We start from the raw sequence: 14,452 nt of genomic DNA, 5'->3' as shown, positions 1-14,452 counted from the left end.
AAGGGAAAGATGGATAAATTTCAGGAAAGAAAAAAAAACTAACAATAAGCAAATTGAAATTCTACAACAAAAACAAAAATACTTTTTGATGGGTTAACCAACAGATTAGATATAGAATGTTAATAACATTATCCAAATTAAGGAAGGAAGAGAAAAATATTTAAAATATCAAGAAAGCCTCAATGACCCATGAGACAATACTGAGTAGTCAATCATACAGAGTATCAGGGGAAAAAAGTATCAAGAAGGCATCAGAATAAAAAAATCCTGGGGACAAAACCTGAAGATTTCCTAAATTTGGTGAAAAACAAACAAACAAACAAAAAAACCCAAAAACAGAAAGCGATACCATACAGATCTAAGAAATCAATAAATCCCAAGTAGAAGTCTAAAAAAAAAAACCAAAAACATGTCAACACACCATGTTCTGTTAAAGAGAAATATTATATACAACTTTGTACCAATGAATTTGACAAATAACATGAAATGGACAAAATACTAGAAAAAAACCCTCTCAAATGGACAAAATAAAAATAGAAAATCTAAATAGGGTTCTACCTATTAAAGAAACCTCACTTGTAAGTAAGCATTTCGTCTGCAAAGACATCAGATCCAGATAACATCACTGGTGAATTCTATCAGATATTTAATGATGATAACAATTTTGCATAAACTATTTTGGAAAAATAGAATATGTGGAAATATTTTCTATGCTTTTTCAAGAAGGCATCATACCTCTAACACCAGCATAAATAAGAACAGGACATAAAAGTAAAATTATGGACCAGTATTTCTTATTAAACTACTTACAAAAATTGTTAACCAAATATTAGCAAATAGAATCCAGAATTATGTAAAAAGATAATATAATAATGAAGTGAAATTTATCCCAGGATTTAAGGTTGTGAAAATTTTTAAAAATCCTAACAAAGAAAAAAGAATTACCTTAGTTGAAGCAAAAGCATTTGATGACACTTAACACATTCATGACAAATTCTCAAACTAAGCAAAGAAAAACGCTTCATTTATAAATGACATCTGTTAAAAACCTCCAGTTAACATTATAGTTAAGATTGATACATATAATACTTTTTCCCCAATATAAAAGACAAGGTGAAGGTGTTCACTCTCACCACTTCTCTCGAACATTGTACTGAATTTTCTACCCAGTGCAATAAGGCAGAATAAAAGAAATGGTGTAAAGATTGGAACAGAAGAAATAAATTTGTCTTTATTCATAGAGGACATGATTTCACGATTGTGTATATATAAAACCCTGTGAAACCTAAAAAAGGTACTAACTAATGAATGAGAAAGATCCTAGGATAAGAGGTCAGGATACAATAAAATTGATTGAATTCAATATATTAGCAACAAAAATTAGAAAACATTAGTAAGCCACATCATTCAATAGCACCAGAAAAGGTGGGGGGAGGGATAAATTTAATGAGATACATATTTAAGTCCTCTACACAGAGTACAGAAACTACCTATCTTTAAGATTTAAAGACAACCTAGAGTTAAAAAAGAAAATGCCATATTCATGAATTAGAAATTTAATGATTAAGGGGTGCCTGGGTGGCTCAGTCTGTTAGGCATCACTTCAGCTCAGATCATGATCTCATGATTGGTGAGTTCGAACCCCACATCAGGCTCTGTCCTGACAGCTCAGAGCTTGGATCCTGCTTTGGATTCTGTGTCTCCCTCTCTCTCTCTGCCCCTGCCCTGCTCATCCTCTGCTTCTCTCTCTCTGTCCTCTCTCAAAAATAATCATTAAAAGATCAATAAAAAAAAATAAATTCAATGTTTACGATTCCTATTATCTCCAAATCAATTGCAATTCAAAAAAAAAATCATAGCATGGACATTGACAAGCTAATTCTAAAACATATAAAAACACACCCCCCCCACACACACAAGATCTAGAATAGACAAAACAATCCTCAAGAAAGGGGAGAAATTTGGACACATTACACTAATTTTAGGTATCACTATTACTAATTAGGTGACACTAATTAAGACACTGTAGTATTAGAATAAGAATACAAACAGATAAATGGAAACAAATAGAACATGCATAAATATCCACCTACCTACAAGGTTATAGGATGTCAATGCAATTTAATGGGGAAAGGAAGTCTTTTCAACAAATAGTATTGCAACAAGTAGATAAAGTAAGGAAAACAGTAAACCTTGATCAGCGCCTCACATCACACACAAAAATTAAAAGCTGAAACTGTAAACTCTTCTAGCATAAGAGATAGAAGAATAATTAATATCATGACCTTGGGCTAAGGAAATATTTTTTAGCCAGAACACAAGGAGCTGTAAATATGAAACTAAAGAGATAAGTTTGGCTTGATTAAATTTTAAAATGTCTGCTTATCAATAGATGTCAAAGAAAAAGGAAAGACAAGACTCAGAGGGGAGGAATGTGTTCACAACCCCTACATTTGACAAAGAATTTATATTCAGACTATATGAAACACTCTGGCAATTAATAAAAAGACAGACATCAAAATTAAAAATGAACAAAGGTCTTTAACAGACATTTCCCAGAATATACAAATAGGTACATGAAAATGTGCCCAATATCATTAGTCATACAAATTAAAACTAAAAATGTGATTATACTTAGCTTTCAACGAAACAGCTCAACAACAAAAGACAGACAACATTAATTGTGGGCAAGTTTGTGGAGCCACTAAATTCTTACATACTGCTGATGGAGTAAACGTAAATTGGTGCACGTTAGAAAAGTCTAGTAACTCCTTTTAAAGTTAATTATATGGCTACCATATGACTTGGCATTCCCACTCACTGACACCGTATAAAACATGAGTATCAATATCAATATCGCTGCTATCATGAACTTAGTAGCTTAAACCAAAACGAAGTTTTTATATTACTGTTCTAGTAGTCAGGAATTCAAAATGAGTCTCACCGGGCTAAAATCAGGGTGAGGACAGGTCTCCATTCCTTTCTGGAAGCTTCAGGAGAAAATTCGCTTTTGTACCTTTCCCAGCTTCTAGAGATGGCTTATATCCCTTGGCTTGTGACCCCCCCCCCCCCCCCCCCGAGTCCTTCTCTCTTCACATTGCTTGAACACTGACTCTCCGGCCTTCCTCTTCATATTTAAGGATGTCTGTGATTACATTAGGTTCACCTGGAGAGCCAAGAAGTCTCCCTTCATTGAGGTCAGCCCCTTAGCAACATTAATTCCATCTGCTACCTGGATTCCCCCTTGTCAGAGACCTAACTCCTTCTCGGGTTCTGGGGATTGGAAGTGGCTATCCTTTGAGAGGCTATAGTTCTACACAGATATTTATCCAAAAGACATGAAAACATACGTTCCTGATACGCTTGCATAAATTGTTTAGAACAGCTTTATTCGGAATAGTCCCAACCCAGAAACCACTTGACTGTTTATCATTAAATGGGAAAAGGCTAAACCAATTCTGATAAATTATTAGAATGAAAAACTACTCAAAAATTTTAAAAAGGACAATTTAATTGATACATTCAACAATTCTTAACACATTACGTTGCACAAAAGAAGCAAAGCCTAAGAGAATAAATACTACGTGATTTCATCTTTATGGTATTCAGGAACAGCAAAACCAAATTGTAAGAATGTGGGTGCCTTTAGGGGGCCAAGATTGACTGTAAGGGGGCAGAAAGGACATTTCTGAGTCGATGGAAACATGTTTATATATGTTTATGTATATACATATACACCCATTTATATAATTCCAGTATCATTAACATGTAGTGTTCTATTTGTTTCAGGTGCACAATATAGTGATTCAACAATTCCACACATCACCCAGTGTTCATCACAGTTAAGTGTCCTCTTAATCCGCTTCACCTATTTCCTACATTTTCCCAGCTCCCTCCCTCTGGCAATCGCCAGATAGATGGCTAAGAGACACTGGAAAGATGCCCTGCATCACATCCTCAGGGAAATGCGAACCAAAACCACAATGAATGACCACCTCACACCCGTCAGAATGGCTGACATCAGCAACACAAAAAACAAGTGTTGGTGAGGATTTAGAGAAAAATAAACCCTCTGGAACTGTTGGTGGGAATGCAAATTGGTGCAGCCACTGTGGGAAGCAGTATGGAGGTTCCTGAAAAAATAAAAAAAGAAATAGAATTACCATATATATATATATATATATATAATCCAGTAAATCCACTACCGGCTATTTACTCAAAGAAAATAAAGAAACTACTTCAAAAAAGTAGTTTATTGCAGCATTATTTACAATAGCCAACATATGGAAGTGGCCTGTCCATGTCCATCCATAGAAGAATAGATAGGACAATATTTTATATTTTGGTTGAGGTCGTGATATATGTTAGTAATCATAAGATCTGTGCATTTCACTGTGTGTAAATGTGAGTTGACAAAGCAAATTAACGTATCACAGTAACAACTGACCTAAATGTCTATAGACAAACAAAAACAAAAACGAAAGAAGAAAGAAACAAACAACAGTGGCCAAAACATCACTGTTGCTTGTGGCTGTGAATTACAAATTCAGTTCTTTAAAGTATCCCCTTCAAGTTCAAATTTCACATCTATGTAGACATTTGCAACAAATTTGAACATGGAGATTCTATCTTTTTAACCTGTTGGAGACACTTCAGAGCTTTTCAAAAAATGTAAACCAGATGTTTTTTTTTTTTTTCCAGCCCTATTGAGGCATAATTGACAAAGTTGTAATATATGTAAGTGTCCAGTGTGGTGATTTGATAAACATATACATTATAAGAGGATTTGCACCATCAAATCAGATATAATTTTTGAAAGTTCAGAGATAAAAATCCTTTGTGAAATCCACCCCTCCCCCATGCCACAATACAGTTACACTGTTATGTATTTAATGAAGTCAGAGGCCTTAATGTGGGTCACCCAAATAGATTAGGAAGGTTTTTCAAAGACTCCTGTCCTGGCAAGGCTGATGTCACTTTGCAATTAGTGTCCCAGTGATTCAGCATTTACTGGCTTTCTTACTGTAGATCTCCTCTTCCAGGATTCAGGCTTGGGTCCTTGGGGCTAGGATAAAAGAGAATCTGAATGGCAGATATAGTGTTAACACCCCCCTCAGTCTCTAGATCTTTGACTTTAGAAAATACACACACACACACACACACACACACACACACACATACACACACACACTAACGTGCCTATGTGCTTGCTTGCTTGCTTTTCCCTTTTACTCCCAAGAATCTCCTCACCAGTTTGTGCAAATAGACTCTTAGCTGATCCAGCCCTCTGTCTCTGGATACACTGTTACATGTTTGATTCTAGGATAAATACAGTTTAACTTCCCAAATTGGAACCACTGCTACACATAATAGATACAGGAAAGGCTGCTGGGGCATCCAAAAAACCAGCTTTAATAAGATAAAGTAACTGGTAGAGAAAATAGATGATTAATAAAACCGTGATCTTATTTTGGTCAACAGAGCTTGGTACTGATTTGCTCTCCAGCCACAATTCCTTGGCAAGGGTACTGATGCAAAGAAGATGGCAGAAATGATCCAGAGGTGAGACATTCCTGGCATAACCTGCGCTAGCCAGTTTACTGAGGAGTCAGTGATACTACAGCATTAACAAGCCGGCATGGAAGCCTCCAAAGCAAAATCATGGAAGAAATAGACCACTTGGGTGAAGCGAGAAACGTTGAGAAAATAAAGCTTTCACAAAATCCAGGAGCAAGTATCATGCATCCAAGAGAGTGGGTCATAACAGGTAAAAATAATATGAACATTCTCAGGTATATATCAACACATGGGCTACTGATGCAAGATCAAAACTGAGCTGTGTGCCTTTAGAGTGGAAACACAGAGGCAGTTGCAGCCTTGAAGAATCAACCTGAGCAACACTAAAATATCTGAGAATTAGAGGAGAGATCAGATGAGGAGGAAAAGTAATGGCGACATTGGCCACTGGCAGTGTAGTGACATAGGTGTCACTGATCACCATTTGTAGCATCTTAGAAAGGCTGGTAGAAAGGGAGTGTTGTTATAGAGGGATGATTTATACATTTGTTAGGGCATTTGCTTCACTTCTTTATCAATCTCAGATATAACCATCCTTTAAAACTTATTTCAAGTTCCTTCTCTATGAGAAGTCTTTTATGGCTGGGACTCTAGCTAGCTTGTTAGCTTGTCCTTTTACTAAGTCATATTTGACTCTTTTACTGAGGGTGTATATTATGTGGCAGGCAGTGATATCCAAATCCTTCTCTTAGATCAGGAGTTGCTATACCTCTGAACTTGACCTAGGTTCCTAGAGGCCTGTGCAATTAAGAAGAGTGGCAGGACTGACCTACAGATGCAGAGCATGGAAATGAGAAAGTGTCATGGAACAAAAGGGAAGGAGTGCACCATGCACACAGCCATGCAAGATACCAGCGGGAAAAGTACTTACAATGCAGATAAAATTCAGGTATAAGGTTATCAGACTATCGCAGGAAGGTTCAGAACAAGTGAGTAGGAGTCAAAACTAGATGAGAATCACTATACATTTGCCTACAACCTATACAAGCCTGGTATTTTGTGACTCACAAACTTTTCCACAGTTATATGCACAGTCATTAACCTCCTTAAAAGTTTTTGAAGTAATTCCATCAATTTTCAACAGTACCAGCTGGCAGGATCCCAGTGGAGACACTGCTGGGAGCGGGGCGGGGGAGGAGTAGGATGCCACTCTTCTGTGGATTACTAAGTGCAGACAAGGTGGGTAATGGCTGTAGATACAAGACCGTTGACCATAACCCCAGGGCAGAAAGGGACAGAATTCCCTTCTTGCTCCCATTGTTTAGCAAGTTCACTGTATCACGAGAAAGTGGGAAGAGGTCCTGCTTGAGCCAGGGATGGAGTGGAAGACAAAGGGATATAAAGATAAAAATGGCATAAGGGGAAAGAAGTAGAGGGGGAGGGGGAGGGAGGAAGGGAGGAAAATGAGGAGAGAGAGAGAGAGAGTGAGAGCACGCGTTGTGTGCTTGTGCTTCTGAAAAGCGGGTGCTGGAGAGCTAGTTTTGACTTTTAGGCGGTTTGGGGACAGTGACCACGTGGCAGTATAGGGTGGGAAGGGGGTTGTTAGCTCTCCCTTCAGAATCTCCATCAGCTGCTGGACTTTCTCCCCCATATTTTGATTTGAACAAAGGATTTCTCAATCTTCAATAAAATGTTATACAGCTACAGCTTTAAGAGAAGTTTTATAGCCCCTGCTTTCAACCAGATTTCCTCTTAAAGCCTACCTAAATAACTTCTGGCTTCTGCTCAAGGATGTAGAGAACTGGAATAGCCATCTCTCCCGCTCTTATAACTAAAATAATAATAATAATAACATTAAAAACCTAGACAACTGAACATCTATGACCTTTTTTTAATCCGTTGGAAAAGGGGGGCACATGGCAGTCAACTGTTCCCAAATGCAAAGAGACACAGGCACCTTAGGAAGTGATGAAGTGTGAACACTTGCTTGCCGGGAGTAGCTGCCATTGGACATCAGGAAGAAGATTTCCATTAATAGTAGCTCACAGTTTGGTGAGAGGCAAGTGTGACCGTGAACTCCTTGTAAGACACAGAAGTTGAGGCTCCCTCAGCCCTCTTGCAGGCTCTTTCTCCTTAAATCCCATCACACTTTCACAGAAAAAATAGGAAAGAGCCCCAAGAAAGCCTTTGTGGTGGGGAGGACCTGAGGAGGAGAACAGCAGCTTGTGCAGAAGGGGTATAAGACCCTCTGCAGACAATTTTCCTTATTTTTCTTCGAATGAGAACCTTAATCCACACAATGAAGTTCAGCAGACAGCCTTACCTTAGGACGAAGGTGAAAATTCACTGATTCCTCAGGAAGCAACAGGAAAAAAGAAATCGCTACTGCTTTGGAAGGACAGGAATACATGGTGGGTCCAGGACCGAGTGGCAGGGAAGGGGTGAAGAAATGAAATGGTGTCCCCCACCCCTAAGTTAATTCAGGGACAGGTGCCTCCCTAACAATGAGGATGAATCAGAATAATAGAGAACACTCCTCACACCCTCTCCCTCACAGCAAGTCTTCCCCCTACCACTGAGAGTCCCTAAGCTTCCAGTAACAAACAGCAGCCAAATCCTACCATCTACAAGAAACCTCTCTGAAAAATAGTTCAAAGAGAAGACCTCAACCTGAGGGTAAAGCAGGTACCACTCTAACAAGCTTCCTGGCATCCAGACATAGTCACCATAGGAACTTGATGCCTGTGGACCTCAGGGGGTAACCATAGCAGTAACAACAGACCCTAAGCCCAGACTAACTCCTAACCATAATATGCTGAAGTGACCACACCAAAGTCCTATCAGAAAGAAAGTTGTGCTTATTTCCAGGCATAAAAACTACCTCAGGCTCCAGTGTCTACATAAGACGTGTGGCTTTCAACAAAATATGATAGAAAAAGTAAGCAGAAAATCAGTCAAGATATAGGTCTGAGAACCACTATCTAACAATTAGATCTAACTCACATTTATAGAATACTCCATGAAATAGCAACAGAATACATTTTCCTTACTAGGGTATTTGGAATATTCTCCAAGATACCCTATATTCTGGGCCATAAAACAAACTTCAACAAATGTAAACTAATAGGAAAAATTATTTAAACTAGAAATATAAATAACTGAATATAAATATAATATAAATATAAATATAAATAACATAAAAATATCTGGAAAGCCCCTAAATGTTTAGAAGACAAACAACATACTTCTAATGCCCCATGGGTCAATGATGAAGTTTTGGTGGAAATTAAAAAAAAATTTTTTTTTTAAATGTTTATTTACTTTTAAGAGAGAGAGAGAAGGAGATAGAGCACGAGCCAAGGAGGGACAGGGAGAGAGGAAGACACAGAATCCCAAGCGGGCTCCAGGCTCTGAGCTGTCAGCACATAGCCCGACACAGGGCTCGAACTCACAAAACTTAGTGTCTGAGCCTAAGTCAGACACTTAACCGACTGAGCCACCCAGGCGCCCACGGTGGATATTTAAAAAAAATATTTGACCTGAATGAAAATAAAAATATCACATTTCAAAATTTAAGGATGGAAGTGAGGCAGCACTTAAAGGGAAATAAATAGCATTAAATTACTTCTGCCCCCCAAGCCTTATTGTGATATAACTGACATATAACATTGTATAAGTTTAAAGTATACAGCATGATGATTTGACATATTTTTATTGTAAAATAATTACCTCAATATGTGGTGAGAGTGGACACCCTTCACTTGTGTCTCATCTTAGAGGAAAACCTTTTAACCTTTAACCACTGAGTATGATGTCAGTATCATATATGACCTTTGATCATATATGATTATATATGACCTTTATTATGTCCCAATATAATTCTTTCTATACCCAATTTGTTGAGACCAGTTTTTATCATGAAAAGATGTTGAATCTTGTTAAATGCTTTTTTCACCTCTACTGAACTTATTATATGATTTTTATCTCTATTTTATTAATGTGATGTATCACATTTATTGATTTGTCCAAGTTGAACCATCCTTGCATCCTAGGAATGAATCCCTTTCAATCATGGAGTATGATTCCTTAAGTGAATGGTTGAATTTGGTCTGCTAGTGTTTTGTTGAGAGTTTTTGCCTCTATATTAATCAGGGATAATTGGTCTATAGTTTTCTTTTCTTTTAGTATCCTTATCTGGCTTTGGAATCAGGCTAATGCTGGCCTTGTAAAATAAGTTTGAGAGTGCCTCTTCCTCTTCAGTTTTTTTTTGAAGAGCTTGAAAAGGATTGGTGTTACTTCTTGTTTAAATGTTTGGAAAATTCGCTGGTGAAATCACATGGTCCTTAGCTTTTCTTTTTTTGGGAGGTTTTTGATTATTGATTCTTCTTTCTTGTTATTGGTCTATTCAGATTTTAAATTATTTTTTTCATGATTTGATTTTGGTAGGTTGTATGTTTCTAGGGCTTTATCCATTTCCTCTAAATTGTCCAATTTGTTGGCATATAGTTATTCACAGTTGTCTGTTATGATCCTTGGTATTTCTGTGGAATATTTCTGCTCTAATCTTTATTTCCATCCTTTTCTCACTTTGGGCTTAGTTTGTGGTTCTTTTACTAGTTCCTTGAGGTGTAAGTTGTTTACTTGAGATCTTTCTAAATTCTTAATATATGCATTTATTAGTTATTTGTGTACTGGATAGGTCAGTTGGTAGCATCCATGGACAAGCCAAGCTTGTTATTGGGATGTCTAGTTTGGCAAAACAACTGCCCATGCTCTGAAGACAAAGGGGTGGAGGGTGGGGGTTGCCACTGCCTGGGCTTTTTGGTTGAGTGGGTCTGTTGGTTGGGACCTTCATTCAAATGGGGATGCTGGCTATGTTCTATAGTCAGGCAGGTCCACTAAATGGGCTCTGCAATCACCTTTGGTCAGACAGAGCTGCGGGCTCTGTTCCTTGGCAAGGTAGTGCTACTAGCTAGATTCTGTGGTTGGGTATGTCTCTATGCCATGCTCCATAAGAGCTCCTGGTTGAGGCCTGGTGGAGGCCTCAGACTATGATCCCAGAGGGGTTAAGTGTTGCTGGATGGACTCTATGTTGAAGCATGACCATAGGCCAGACTTTGTGGTCAGAGCTTCAGGCTGTGCTCTGTGATCAGGCAGGGTTGTAGGCTGTGTCCTGATGTTGGGTGGGGCCACTGCCTGGGCTTTGTGATCAGGTTGGCCATTGCCTGTGTTCCACTACTGGGCAAGATCACTGGCTAGGCTCCCTGGTTGTGTGGGGCCTCCTGTTGTAACTCATAGTTGGGTGAGGCTGGAGACTATGCTTGATGGATTAGCTGGGTTGCTGTCCAGGCTCCCTAGACAGATGAGGTTACAGTCTGTTCTCTGTAGTTGGGGGTGGTTACTGGTGGGGCTCCAATGCAGAGTGGGATTGTAGGGTAGGCTCCACAGCTGGTGATACCATAGACTTGGCTCCAAGGCTACTCACTTTTCAGGCTTCCTAGTTATATGGGGTCAAAGGCTCTATTCAATAGTTGGCAGGGTTCCTGGCTTGGTTCTCTGCCCAGCCAAGCCACCAGATACGCTCTGTGTCTGTTGGGCACCTGTGGCCATGATAACTGGTGGGGCAGGACTGGAGGCTATGCTTTGTATTGGAAGAGGTACAAATTTACTTACCTGACCAGGTGGGGTCCTAGAATGGGTTCCATAGCAAGTATGGCCCATTGGCTGGAGATCTAAATCAGAACTGACATCCGAGTTGCCAGGCCAGATTGGGTCACTGATTTAGCTTCACAGATGAGTACAGCTATTGGCTGAGATCTGCTTGGACACCACTGCCAATAGGAATGTGATAAGCCAACATCTGAGTGCCGGTTGCTGTAAACCCTGCCATCCTGCTCTGTCTCCATCTGATCCCTTGCAGATATGCCTTGCAGGTTTCCCCAGTGATCCCCATGAGGTGGGACTCAAGCAAGCTTCCTGGGAAGCACTCTGAATGCTGGAGAGGCTGAATTTCCACCCTGGGCTTTCTTTTCCCACTAGAGAAACCAAGGACTTGGGGTTAGGAGGCACTCTTGGTGCAGTGGTGTGCTGGGGTGGGGGAGGAGCAATGTGGTCAGCGTGTAGCCACTTCTCTGACCATTTTGACACAGTATTCTCAGCCTCTGTTGTCCCGGGGGGTGCTTTAGCCTCATCCTCAGATCCTAAGATTTTTACAATGGTGTCTTCTCTATGGCTAGTTGCTAGCTGTTTTGTTGTTGTTGTTGTTGTTGTGGTGTGTGTGAAGGAGACTAAAGTTGGAAATGATCTATTTAGCCTTGATGATGTTACCTCTCTAAATTCTTACATTAGAAAAGAAGAAAGGTCTCAAATCAATAACCTAAACTTCGATCTGAGAAACTAGGAAAAGCAAAGCAAACTAAATCCAAAGCAGTAAAGAAGAAAATAACAAATATAACAGCCAAAAACTATTTACTAAAGAAGAAACCTCATTATCACTTTTGGAGACACAGAAAAAAAATATTTGATAAGATTTAACACCAATTTATGATGAACTCTCAGAAAACTAGGAAGTGTAGGGAATTTTCTTAATATAAGAAAGCATACTCACAAGATATCTACAGATAACAGGAGAAAGACTGAATTCATTACCCTTAAGATCAGAAACAGGACAGGATATACTCTCTCAACACTCTAATTCAACATTTTACTGGAAGTTCTAGCCAATGCAATGACACAGTAAGAAGGAATAGAAGGCAGAAAGGAAAAGTTGAAATAAAACTGTCTCTATTCACAGGTAACATTAACAAATACAAAATTCAAAAGCATTTATAAAAAAAATCCTCAAATAAGTGAATTAACAAGATTTCAGGATACAAGATCAATATACAAAAATCAATTTTATTTCCCTATATTAGGAATGAATGACAGGAGTTTGAACTTAAAAAAAAAAAAAAACTATTTAAATAACCCCTAACGTGTTAGCTATCAATCTAACAGCATTTGTATGAGATTTGTATACTGAAAATTAAATACACTGGTGAAAGACATTTAAAAGAAAAAAGGCCACCCTCCCCCGTTCATGCTGTGTCTCTCTCTGTCTCAAAAATAAATAAACGTTAAAAAAAAATAAAAAAAAAAAAAGGGGGCGCCTGGGCGGCTCAGTCGGTTGAGCGTCCGACTTCAGCTCAGGTCACGATCTCGCGGTCCGCGGGTTCGAGCCCCGCATCGGGCTCTGGGCTGATGGCTCAGAGCCTGGAGCCTGCTTCCGATTCTGTGTCTCCCTCTCTCTCTGCCCCTCCCCCGTTCATGCTGTGTCTCTCTCTGTCTCAAAAATAAATAAACGTTAAAAAATTTTTTTTAAAGAAAAAAGACCAATATATTAATGAAACAGAAATAGATACACACAAATATAATCAACTGATTTTTGTCAAAAGTGCAAATGTAATTCAACGGAGAAAGGATAGTTTCTTCCAAAAAAATGTTGGTAAGAAAGTTGGGAATCCATATGCCAAAATATGAACTTTAACTATACAAACTATATGAAAATTAACTTAAAATTAAGTATATAAATTTAACATTAAAAGTTCCCAAACACTAAGAAGAAAACTTAGAAAAAAATCTTGGGTTAGTTTTTAGCTGTGACACTAAAAGAATGATCCTCAAAAGAAAAGATGATAAATTCTAATTTATCAAAATGAAAAAATATCGCTCTATGAAAGACACAGTTAAGAGAATGAAAACACAAAGCACACGTAGGAAAAAGTACTTGCAAATTATATAACTGACCAAGTCTTTACTTCCAGGATATATAAAGAGTTCTCAAAGTTCAGGAATAAGTAAACCAAACCAACCAAACAAACAAACAAACAAAAAAATTTAAAAAATGGCCGAGGGATGCCTGAGTGGCTCAGTTGAATAAGCATCTGACTTCAGCCCAGGTCACGATCTCAAGGTTTATGAGTTCGAGCCCCACAGTTGAGCTCTCTGCTCTCAATGCCAAGCCTACTTGGACTCTGTGTCACCCTCTCTCTGTGCCCCGTCCCTGCTCTTGCTCTCTCTCTCTCTCTCAAAAATAAATAAATATAAATAAATAAATAAATAAATGGCCAAAAGACCTGAACAAACATTCCACCAAAGATATACAGATGACAAATAAGGACGTGAAAAGACGGTCTTAGGGAAATGCACATTAAAACTTCAATGGGATACAATTATACACCTACTAGAATGGTTAAAATAATCATTTTTAAGAGGTAGTAACAAGTGTTAGTGAAGATGCAGAGCAACTGGTACATTGTGGGTGGGAATCCAAGATGTTTTTGCCATTTTCGAAAATAGTTTGTCAGTTTCTCAGAAACTTAAAAATACACTTGCCATTATGACCCAGCAGTCTCCTTCCTGGATAGTTCATGCAAAACAATGAAAACTATTTTGACATGAAAATCTTCAAGTGAATGTTCATTATAAGCTTTACTCAAAACCACCAATAAATAGAAATGACTCAGGTATCCTTTATTCACCGGGGAATGTATCAACAAGCTGTGATACATCCACGCAATAACATTGTACCCAGCAATAAAAAGGATGAACTGTTTTCTCACACAACGGATAGGATTAATCTTAAGTATACCTTAGGAAGTAAAAGAAACCAGACCTCAAATGTTACATATTGCATAAATCCACATATACGGTATTTTGGAAAAGACATATGTATAGGAACCAAAGACAGAATGAAACAGAAGGCAGGAGTTGGAAGGTGAAGGAAGGAGTAGACAAAGTGTAACACATAGGAATTCTTAAGGTGATGGCATTATTCTATGTGGTAGTGCATCTAAGGCTTCACGCATTGGTCAAAACCCATAAAACTATACTCCACAAAGTAGATTTTCTTATACGTAAATTTACAAAACCAGCCAGGATGAAAGGGGAAAGATGA

The sequence above is a fragment of the Panthera uncia genome, assembly GCF_023721935.1.
Source record: "Panthera uncia isolate 11264 chromosome B3 unlocalized genomic scaffold, Puncia_PCG_1.0 HiC_scaffold_1, whole genome shotgun sequence".
In the NCBI taxonomy this organism is placed as follows: Eukaryota; Metazoa; Chordata; class Mammalia; order Carnivora; family Felidae; genus Panthera; species Panthera uncia.
This window is presented reverse-complemented; position numbering follows the sequence as displayed.